The sequence below is a fragment of the Panulirus ornatus genome, chromosome 13 (assembly GCF_036320965.1).
Source record: "Panulirus ornatus isolate Po-2019 chromosome 13, ASM3632096v1, whole genome shotgun sequence".
In the NCBI taxonomy this organism is placed as follows: Eukaryota; Metazoa; Arthropoda; class Malacostraca; order Decapoda; family Palinuridae; genus Panulirus; species Panulirus ornatus.
In genome coordinates this window covers 51,614,935-51,627,434 of record NC_092236.1, presented here as the reverse complement: position 1 = coordinate 51,627,434, position 12,500 = coordinate 51,614,935, and positions in this window count along the sequence as shown.

Below are 12,500 nucleotides of genomic sequence, written 5' to 3'. Positions count from 1 at the left end.
AAGCACGAGTTGTGGGAGTGTGCGAAAAAAAAATGTTAAGGGAGTAAATCCTAGACTGATGTGGGTAGAACTGAAATTGGATGGCGAGAGATGGATGATTAAATAATCATTAGTGCCTATGCACCCGGCCATGAGAAGAAAAAGATCATGAGAGGCAAGTGTTTTACGAGCAGCTGAGTGATTCTGTCAGCAGTTTAGCTGTGTGAGACCGGGTGTACGTGATGGATGATTGGAATGCTTAGGTGAATGACGTGGCAGTTAAGATTACATCTGCGTGGGGCATGGGGTTTTTCAGTATTATGAATGGAAATGGTGAACAGCTTGTGGAGTTGTGTGCTGAGAAAGGACTGGTGATTGGGAAGACCTGGTTTAAAAAGTCGTACATACACAAGTATGCGTGTGTGAGTAGGAGAGATGGTGAGCGGGCATTGTTGAATGACATATTGATTGATAGGCGTGTAGATAGATAGACATAGATAAATAGATAGATTCATAAACAGATAGAAGGCTAGATAGATAGAGATAGATAGATAGATAGATAGATAGATAGAGAGAGAGAGAGAGAGAGAGAGAGAGAGAGAGAGAGAGAGAGAGAGAGAGAGAGAGAGAGAGAGAGAGAGAGAGAGAGAGAGAGAGAGAGAGGCAGAAATTCATATATTCGTAAAACTCAGAGAATATGATTATTCCATTTACATCCAGTTAACATTTTGGTGGCTGATTATGTCCTGATAATGCCACCAACGTTCTTGATAATTCCACCAACGTTCTTGATAATTCCACCAACGTTCTTGATAATTCCACCAACGTTCTTGATAATTCTATTAACGTTTCTGGCAATTCCGTCAACGCTCTTGACAATTCCGCCAACGTTTCTGGGAAGTCCACTAACGTTTCTGGGAATTTCCCCGCCGGTTCTGATATTTCCCCAGCGTGTCTGGGAATTCCACGAACGTAACTGGTAATTTGAAAAAAAAAGTCTTTTAACCCCACCAACGTTTCCAGTAACCCCACTAAAGTTTCTGGTAACCCCACCAACGTTTCCAGTAACCCCACTAACGTTTCTGGTAACCCCACGAACGTTTATGGTAACCCCATCAACGTTTCCAGTAACCCCACGAACGTTTCTGATAGCCCCACCAACGTTTAAGGTAACCCCACCAACGTTTATGATAACCTCACCAACGTTTATGGTAACCCCACCAACGTTTATAGTAATTCCACCAACGTTTCTGCTAATTCCAGCAATATGACTTTAACCCTACCAACGTTTCTGATAACCCCACCAACGTTTCTGGTAATTCCACCAACGTTTCTGGTAATTCCAGCAATATGTCTCTAACCCCACCAACGTTTGTGGTAACCCAGCCAACGTTTCCAGTAACCCCACAAACGTTTATGGTAGCCCTACCAACGTTTATGGCAATCCCATCAACGTTTCTGGTAATTCCAGCAATATATCTCAAACCCCACCAACGTTTATGGTAACCTCGCCAGCGTTTCCAGTAACCGGCGAAATGGTCTCTGTAACATATGGCTGGGGGCGAACTGGTCTCCGTTCGCAAAGAAAAAAAAAAAAAATGAGCCAAATAGTCTTCGTCGGGAAGGCCAGGACGAGGTGGTCTTCGGCAGGAAGGACTGTTGGGGGGGGGGAGCGGCGTGGTGTGGTGTGGTCTCCTCCAGAGAGGCCTGGGGAAGGGAAGGAGAGGGAGGTTGTCGTCGAACTGGTCTTCGTCAGGGAGGCCAGACACAACACACAGCCTCATGACCAACACACTGCTAGGGGAGAGAGAGAGAGAGAGAGAGAGAGAGAGAGAGAGAGAGAGAGAGAGAGAGAGAGAGAGAGAGAGAGAGGGAGGGAGGGAGGAGGCAAAGACCCCCCTGGGGGTCGGGGGACGGGGTAGGAGGTGGTCTGTGTTTTGGTTTCAGGTCACAGCAGCTGGCCGGCTGGTTGGCAAGGTGGATCGAAAGCAGGGGTGGGGGGGGGACGGTTGGTTCGTTGTCTGGTGCCAGAAGTCTTGATTAAAACCCTTTGGGCACGAGCGGGCACGACGGTAAGAGAGGAGCCTGGGGAGTACACGACGGTACGACCCTGCGCACGACCGCGCACGGCAGGGTACGGCATGACGGTACGACCCTGCGCACGACCGCGCACGGCAGGGTACGGCATGACGGTACGACTCTGCGCACGACCGCGCACGGCAGGGTACAGTGAATTGGGTCAGGCACACGCCTGCTCGTCCTACCCAGGGGTCAGGACCTTCGTGCTCAGGGGCCACTACCTTAGTGCTCAAGGGTCAGTACCTTCGTGCTCAAGGGTCAGTACCGTCGTGCTCAAGGGCCAGCATCGTCGTGTTCAAGGGCCAGTACCGTCGTGCTCAAGGGCCTGTACCTTCGTGCTCAAGGGCCAGTACCGTCGTGCTCAAGGGCTTGTACGTTCGTGCTCAAGGGCCAGTACCGTCGTGCTCAAGGGCCTGTACCTTCGTGCTCAAGGGTCAGTACCGTCGTGCTCAAGGGCCAGTACACTCGTGCTCAAGGGCCAGCGCCGCCGTGTTCAAGGGCCAGTACCGCCGTGTTCAAGGGCCCCCTTCAGTATAACACAAAAGGATTGGGTGTATCAGCAACACAGCCCATCTGACCCGACACTCACTAACGACTGCTGTTCTCGCACTCATTTATTTCTAAGCCGTGGTGACTGAGGCCCGCTTTTAAAACCTCCCTCCGCCCCCGACAGTTTTTGACCAGAGCGACCGGGTATTTTTACCTTAGGGGTGGGTGAGGGGGGGTTTGTCTCGTGACCGCATGTTCTCCCCCCCCCCCCAGAGAGAGAGAGAGAGAGAGAGAGAGAGAGAGAGAGAGAGAGAGAGAGAGAGAGAGAGAGAGAGAGAGAGAGAGAGAGCTTGAAGGCCAAGGTCTTCTGCTTCTCTTAGACCCTGTGGTGCGGCCACAGGTACACACGTGTGTGTGTGTGTGTGTGTGTGTCGTCGACTCGATGCGTCTTCCGTCCCTCTCGCCCATACGCCTCACCTGGCCTCACACACACGGCTCCCATGGCCTCCAGGACGCCCCAACCTGGCCTGGCCTCCAGGACGCCTCATCTGGCCTGGCCTCCAGGACGCCTCAGCTGGCCTGGCCTCCAGGACGTTTCATCTGGCCTGGCCTCCATGACGCCTCAGGTGGCCTGGCCTCCATGACGTCCCATCTGGCCTGGCCTCCAGGACGCCTCATCTGGCCTGGCCTCCAGGATGCTTCACCTGGCCTGGCCTCCAGGATGCTTCACCTGGCCTGGCCTCCAGGACGCTTCACCTGGCCTGGCCTCCAGGATGCTTCACCTGGCCTGGCCTCTAGGACGCCTTACCTATCCTGGCCTCCAGGACGCCTCATCTGGCCTGGCCTACTCGACACAGCACTTGCCTACCTCGATGCGTTAGTTGACCTCCTTGACGTTTGGTTTCCACTGGCCTCCACACTCCCTCCTCTGCTACTTACCGTCACCTGGTTCCTCTCTGTCAATTATCATACTGGATCATCCACATCCCGTTCCAGGGAACACTGGATCATCCACATCCCCGTCCAGGGGACACTGGATCATCTACATCCCGGTCCAGGGAACACTGGATCATCCACATCCCGGTCCAGGGAACACTGGATCATCCACATCCCCGTCCAGGGAACACTGGATCATCCACATCCCGGTCCAGGGAACACTGGATCATCCACATCCCCGTCTAGGGGACACTGGATCATCTACATCCCGGTCCATGGAACACTGGATCATCCACATCCCGGTCCAGGGAACACTGGATCATCTACATCCCGGTTCATGGAACACTGGATCATCCACATCCCGTTCCAGGGAACACTGGATCATCCACATCCCGTTCCAGGGAACACTGGATCATTTATATCCCGGTCCATGGAACACTGGATCATCTACATCCCGGTTCATGGAACACTGGATCATCCACATCCCGGTCCAGGGAACACTGGATCATCCACATCCCGGTCCAGGGAACACTGGATCATCCACATCCCCATCCAGGGGACACTGGATCATCTACATCCCGGTCCAGGGAACACTGGATCATCCACATCCCGGTCCAGGGAACACTGGATCATCTACATCCCGGTTCATGGAACACTGGATCATCCACATCCTGTTCCAGGGAACACTGGATCAGCCACAACCCGTTGGTTTCCACGATTAATTATTATGGCTTTCTTTTTCTGCGTCGCATATTCTTTTTTCCTTTTTTTCTCTCTGTCTTACTTTCTTTCTTGCTCTTTCATTCTTTCTTTCCTTCCTTCTTTCCTTTTCTTTCTTTCTTTCTATCTATCTATCTGTCCATCTATCTATCTATCTATCTATATCTCTATCTATCTATCTATCTATCTTTCTTTCTCTCTCTCTCTATCTATTTATGTATCTTTCTGTCTTTCTTCCTATTTTTCTATCTTTCTGTCTTTCTTTCTTTCTCTCCTTCTGTCTTTCCTTCTTTCTTTCTCTTTTTCTTTCTTTCTTTTTATCTTTCTTTCCTTGTCTTTCCTTCTTTCTTTCTTTCTTTCTTTTTTCCTTCTGTCTTTCCTTCTTTCTTTCTTTCCTTCTGTCTTTCCTTCTTTTTCTTTCTTTCTAGCTTTCCTTCTGTCTTTCCTTCTTTCTCTCTTTCTCTCTTTCTTACTTCGAGGTCAGTGCTAGAGCGCGTTCTGCTGAACGTCCAATTGTACCTCCAGAGTTCTTCGAATAAGAATGCGTCAGTCGGCGTTTCATGCGCTGCTCATCTGAAAGCCTTTGACTCTCACAATAGTGTTGACATTTTTTTATATATTTCTAAACCCTCGCACTGAGGCCATTTGGTTCCACCGCCGCCCGGATGTGTCCCAGGGAAGCAGCGGGAGAACTCAAGCATCCACAAGAAAGGTCTGAAGGGATCGCAATTCTTCGTAAAATTAATGAAAAGTTTTTTTTTCAGAAAAGGGAAATGTCATTTGGCTTTTTGGTGGGGTCATGAAACGGACGCTTAGCACAGCCATCGTATTGGCTACATTGCTGTTGTTGTTTGTTGTTGTTGTTGTTGTTGTTGTTGTTGTTGTTGGGAGAAACGAACCAGAGTACTTTTAGCGCCTTGCTTGTAGGCGCGTTATGGCAGCCTACTGGGTAAAACGCGCGAGACTGTCTGCAAGAAATACCTCGGCGTGAGATGGACTCAAACCCGTGTGGGTGTGTGTGTGTGTGTGTGTGTGTGTGTGTGTGTGTGTGTGTGTGTGTGTGTAGTGTGTGTTGTTCCCTATCATTTGTTTATTGTATGCCGTGCCTTCATCGTACAGTGGAATCCTGGAATGAAACACACGGACATTCACACACCCAAAGACAGAGACTGGAACTCCTCTCCGTGTGTGTGTGTGTGTGTGTGTGTGTGTGTGTGTGTGTGTGTGTGTGTGTTCTTAAGTGATTTCACTGCAGGCGGGCAGACACTGCAATTTTCCCATCCTCTTCCAAAGACTCATGTCGCCAACAGTGACTCGGATCAGCTGGATTTATTTTGTATATTTAGAAAGCAATGCAGGTGGACTGCGTTGCATGAGTCAGCACATCGCAAGGTATTGGAAAGAATCTTGTGTTAAATCTGTCTGTGATATATATATATATATATATATATATATATATATATATATATATATATATATATATATATATATATATATATATATATATATATATATATATATATATATATATATATATATATATATATATATATATATTCCTATGAGTCCACGGGGAAAATGAAACACGAAAAGTTCCCAAGTGCACTTTCGTGTAATAATCACGCTCAAAATTGTGATCCTTTCCAATATATATATATATATATATATATATATATATATATATATATATATATATATATATATATATATATATATATATATATGTATATATATATATATATATACATATATATACATATACATACACACGCTGTTCTCTACCTTGCCAGAGTACAACATGTTGTTCGACTCCAACACTCTCGACCACTCGAAGGAATCTAACCGTACTTAGATGCTTAGATATCATACAGTAAGATCTGGAATTTATAGATGGATTCAACTCTGTGTATTTCGCCCGGGGGAAGATTTAAGGAGAATCTGTGTTGAGGATACTGGCAGGAAACAGGTCCTGTTAGTAACCTCAGTTCTGTGAAGATCACTGAGGAAAATCACATGGACTTTCTGCTCCGCGTACTGGTCAAATACACACACACACACACACACACACACGTGACAGTATTCCTTTGAACATATTTACGATGTTATCTTTTGTTTTTTTTATCGTTTTTTTCTTCAAGTACAACATCTTGTTCTCAGTGATGTTCTCAGGACGTATTTTTAAGCTTTGAAAGGCTTGCCCACAACGGTGCCTCCCCGTAACACAAATATTGCGTTCACGTATTTTCACGTAACACAGTCATCTCTTTCACGTGGCACGATATAACGCTTTCACGTAACGCAGTAGAGTTTTCTCACGTAGCACAAGGTGTTAACAATGCTAACGTCAGATGACCACACAACTGCTCCTCCTTAATTCCCTTTGCTATTGGTTGATCAATGGGAATTGGGCGTAAGGCAGAGTTCAGTGTGTATGGGCGTTCACGTACACTACGTCTCCAGTAAATCCAGTAAATAGAACCCCGCGCCCATTAAGATGCTTTGAGATTCGATCCCAGCGACTTTATTACCGATGGAGCAATATCAATCCTTATCACGCATACACACACACACACACACACACACACACACACACACACACACACACACACACACACACACACACACACACACACAACTCTTGTGAGCAAGTCGGGTAATGAGTCCAGTGTATTTTACCCAGGGCGACGCATCATTCCGGCTCGTTCGGTGTCCAGGGGAGCGACACTGTACCGTGGGTTATTATATGTTGGCAAGCGAGGGGCTCACAGGTCTTCTGCTGCTGAGCCGAGGGTTGTGGGGGGGGGGGAGTTGTATGAGGGGAAGTAACAGGTGTGTGTGTGTGGTTGGGGGGGGAGGAGGAAGGGAGGGTAGTGTGTGTGTGGAGAGATGTGGTTGGGAATTGTGAGTGCAGAGTTATGGGTAGGAAGTTGGAGGTTGGGGAGATGTAGGTGGGGAGTTATGAAGGGGGGAGATATGGGTGGGGAGTTGTTAGTGAGGGGATGTGGGTAGGGAGTTGTGGGTGGGGAGATGTAGGTGGGGCGGTATGGGTAGGGAGAGGTAGTTAGGGAGCTGTGGGTGGGGAGCTGTGGGTGGGGAGTTGTGGTTGGGGAGTTGTGGATGGGTCGTTGTGGGTGGGGGTACGTGTGGATGGGTCGTTGTGGGTGGGGGTACGTGTGGAGGGGTCGTTTGTGTAATACATGATTATTTGCGTGAAGTTTTGAGGTGATTACCCGTTGGTAACCAAGCGTTACCGTGGTGTTCGAACACCATCATCCGGTAACGCTTGTTTACCAGTGGCGTCTTAGCTACGTCTCGTCACTCGTATAGCGACAGACTGTTCTACGTCTTCTATCTCATTCTCGTATCTCTCCTGATGATGTGATCATTACACGAAAGTGCACTTGGGAACTTATCGTGTTTCATTTTCATGTGTTTTTTTCCATATATATATATATATATATATATATATATATATATATATATATATATATATATATATATATATATATATATATATATATATATATATGTATGTATATATATATATATATATATATATATATATATATATATATATATATATATATATATATATATATATATATATATATTATCCCTGGGGATAGGGGAGAAAGAATACTTCCCACGTATTCCCTGCGTGTCGTAGAAGGCGACTAAAAGGGGAGGGAGCGGGGGGCTGGAAATCCTCCCCTCTCGTTTTTTTTTTTTAATTTTCCAAAAGAAGGAACAGAGAAGGGGGCCAGGTGAGGATATTCCCTCAAAGGCCCAGTCCTCTGTTCTTAACGCTACCTCGCTAACGCGGGAAATGGCGAATAGTTTGAAAGAAAGAAAATATATATATATATATATATATATATATATATATATATATATATATATATATATATATATATATATATATATATATATATAATACACTGGTACTCGTGTATACATATACTAGATCACGCGCACCACTATGACCTGCAAGCGTGTACTCATACATCTGTAATCTAAAATACATTTGTATCGATGAATTCTACCACACACACACACACTGTAATATGAAGTTCTCCTTTTATAGGCGAAATTCGTAATGACAGGATCACACGCGACCAACCTTTTAGCAATCCTTGTCTGATCTGTGGTGGATGTGAGTTGTGACATTTCCCTGTCTCGTCAGTAATTCCCTGTCTGTTTGGCTTCAGTAGACACTCTGCCTGTTTGTGGGAGGGATTGCCTGCTGGGGCAAGGGGGCATTGGTGTCCTCATGTGGGCATTGGTGTGTTTTTGTGGGCATTGTGGTGTTCCTGTGAGCATTTGTGTGTTTTTGTGGGCATTGGCGTGTTCCTGTAGTCTTAGGTGTGTTTCTGTTGGCATTTGTGTGTTTTTGTGGGCATTGGCGTGTTCCTGTGGGCATTGGTGTGTTCTCCTGGGCATTGGTGTGTTCTCCTGGGCATTGGTGTGTTCTCCTGGGCATTGGTGTGTTCTCCTGGGCATTGGTGTGTTCTCCTGGGCATTGGTGTGTTCTCCTGGGCATTGGTGTGTTCTCCTGGGCATTTGTGTGTTCCCCTGGGCATTGATGTGTTCTCCTGGGCATTGGTGTGTTCTCCTGGGCATTGTTGTGTCCCCCTGGGCATTGATGTGTTCTCCTGGGCATTCGTGTGTTCTCCTGGGCATTGTTGTGTTCTCCTGGGCATTGGTGTGTTCTCCTGGGCATTGGTGTGTTCTCCTGGGCATTGGTGTGTTCTCCTGGGCATTGGTGTGTTCATGTGGGCGACGGTATTTTCCTCTGGCCTAGAGCGTGTACGTGAGGGAGCGCGGTGGTGTGTGGTGTACCACAGTGGTGGTGGTGGCCCGCGTGACGTCGTCCCATCTGGTGAAGTGTTTTGGTCGATGGGTCGGGTGTGTGTGTGTGTGTGTGTGTGTAGATATGTAGATCCCACATATGTAAGTTCTACGTGTGATTACCTCTGGTGCGTCGCAGGGGGAGGTGGGTAGGGGGGCGGGGGTGTAAGCGTCGTGCGCTCGTGTCGTCGCACGTCGTGTTGAAGACACTGACGTCCGTCCATCTTTCTCTCCCTCGTACGTGAGGTGTGACCTGTCGTCAGGGGTTAGGTTCGGTTGGCTGGCCTTGAGAGACCTTATCAAACGTCAAACATCAACGTCAAAGTCATACTTCAACGTCAAACCTCAGACGTCAGACGTCAGCATCAACGTCAAAGTCATACGTCAACGTCAAACGTCAGAGTCAGCGCCAACGTCACACGTCAGATTCAGCAACAACGTCAACGTCGAACGTCAGAGTCAACGTCAGAGTCAACGCCAGAGCCAACGTCAAACGTCAGAGTCAACGTCAGAGTCAACGTCAGAGCCAACGTCGAACGTCAGAGTCAACGCCAGAGCCAACGTCAAACGTCAGAGTCAACGTCAGAGTCAACGTCAGAGTCAACGTCAGAGTCAACGTCAGAGTCAACGTCGAACGTCAGAGTCAACGTCAGAGCCAACGTCAAACGTCAGAATCAACGTCAGAATCAACGTCAGAATCAACGTCAAACGTCAGAGTCAACGTCAGAGCCAACGTCAAACGTCAGAGTCAACGTCAGAATCAACGTCAAACGTCAGACCGATGAATCTGCAACTCGTTCTTTCGATGTTAAGGAGAAATCCTCAACCTACATACACTGTCACTTCATATGTGGTCCCCAGGTCACCCCTCCCTTATTACTACATATGTGGTCCCCAGGTCACCCCTCCCTTATTACTACATATGTGGTCCCCAGGTCCCCCCCTCCCTTATTACTACATATGTGGTCTCCAGGTCCCCCCCCTCCCTTATTACTACATATGTGGTCTCCAGGTCACCCTCCCTTATTACTACATATGTGGTCCCCAGGTCACCCCTCCCTTATTACTACATATGTGGTCCCCAGGTCACCCCTCCCTTATTACTACATATGTGGTCTCCAGGTCCCCCCCCTCCCTTATTACTACATATGTGGTCTCCAGGTCACCCTCCCTTATTACTACATATGTGGTCTCCAGGCCCCCCTCCCTTATTACTACATATGTGGTCTCCAGGTCCCCCCCCCTCCCTTATTACTACATATGTGGTCTCCAGGTCACCCTCCCTTATTACTACATATGTGGTCTCCAGGTCCCCCTCCCTTATTACTACATATGTGGTCTCCAGGTCCCCCTCCCTTATTACTACATATGTGGTCTCCAGGTCCCCCTCTCCCTTATTACTACATATGTGGTCCTCATCCCATATTACCACATATGTGTTCCCGATCCCTTTTATCCTTTTTTCTTCTTCTTACACAGAACGTCATAGAATTATTGAGAAAGAGTAATCCACTCAGTACTCCCCCCCCCTCTCATTAGGTTCCCCCCCCCTCTCATTAGGTTCCCCCCCTCTCATTAGGTTCCCCCCCTCTCATTAGGTTCCCCCCCTCTCTCTTTAGGTTCCCCCCCTCTCATTAGGTTCCCACTCCATCTCATTAGGTTCCCACTCATTGCTCTCTACTTGTGGAACCTTTCCTCATTGTCCACCAGTTAATGTCCAAGCGTCACACTTCACAGAACTGTGGCGAGGACGAGGAGAAAAAGCCTTATTAAACACCATGACGTTTTTACTTTTCCCATTTCCGCCGACGAGGAGACATTATTATTATTATTATAATTATTATTATTATTATTATGATTATGTCGTGGTTAAACGCGTGCTTCATTCTCATGATATCATGCATTCCATGTTCTTCCGCATGATTATGCATGCATGAGCGACGGGCGAAGTCTATATATATTTCAGAAATCACATTCAGTTTCTCTCTCTCTCTCTCTCTCTCTCTCTCTCTCTCTCTCTCTCTCTCTCTCTCTCTCTCTCTCTCTCTCTCTCTCTCACAAACACACACAAGAACTGATTAAATCACTTTCAGAGTCGACATTTCTCTTCTTTTTTATTCACTGGAACTGTTGACCAACGTATCTGCAGGAACTGGTATTTATATCATCCTCACAAGCACCTGTCGAATGATTTGTACCTTGCGACTCTCGTCGAAAATCCCATAACACCCTTGCAGAGAGGGGGACCTGCAGTTTTCAGGGCAAGAGAAGGGAAATGATGGACTCCCATGGAACGAGAAGGCCCTGAAACAAGACTATACTCCTTTCCGACCACCACTGGTGCGCAAAGGGCGAAATTGTGGTACAGAGATTTTCCACTTGGGGAAAAAAGAGGCTGAGATCCCCGAGGTTGAATTCTGTGCCACACAGACGGGACGCTGGCAAGGTCCTTGAACGCAGGATCCACAACTTAAAAGTGGAAAAGAATTTGCCTCCCCCTTGCTGGCAAGACAGGCATGGAGACTGTTTAAGATATTACCCTTAAAATAAGAGGATAAGATAAACACACGAGAGACTGGGAGGGGGGCCCCTCAGAAACACCGTGGGACGCACGGTGTGGGGGAAATGGAAGAATCCTTTGGGTAAATATTTGCAGAGATGCTGTCAGACCAAGCCGGGGGCGAAGTGGGGCTTGCGGAGCGTGGCCTCAAACAGCTTCGCTGACCCACCACCACCACCCAACGAAGCAGCTTGGAGGGCTACTGCAGGTGTACTCAAGAGTCTCCCTCGTGCACTGTACACTTATACGTACCGCATGTCAGACCTCACGGCCTGTGTTGACCGGGTTATAAATCGGCGTTGCTGAGCGTTGGATGGTTGGGTCGGCGGCCCTTCCTACCGTACCCAGTTACCTTGGCGGCTTACCAAGAGACGTGGTGTGTTTGGCCGGCTCGTGTGCGAGGGTGGGGTGGGCAGGTGGGCAGGAAGAGACGGTAGGTGGGCGGGGAGAGGCGGTAGGTGGGCGGGGAGAGACGGTAGGTGGGCGGGGAGAGGCGGTAGGTGGGCGGGGAGAGGCGGTAGGTGGGCGGGGAGAGGCGGTAGGTGGGCGGAGAGACAGAGACTGCAGGTGACCGATTAGGGTCAGCAGGAGGGCGAACAGGGGGTGGGTTGATGGGTGGAGAGGGGTCTGCAGGTGGGCAGACATGGGTACGGGTTGGAGGTTGGTCAGTGGGTGGTTAGAGGTGGGGTGGGGTGGGTTGGGCTTACTTCTTGGGAGGGGGGAGGGCACTTGGCTCTGCTGTGTGTGTTGCAGTTGCTGTCTTAGCAAATAAAACACACACACACACACACACACACACACACACACACACACACACACACACACACACACACACACGACGTTACCAACTTGGCAATGTCAGACAGACGACCTTGCTTTGAATATTGAT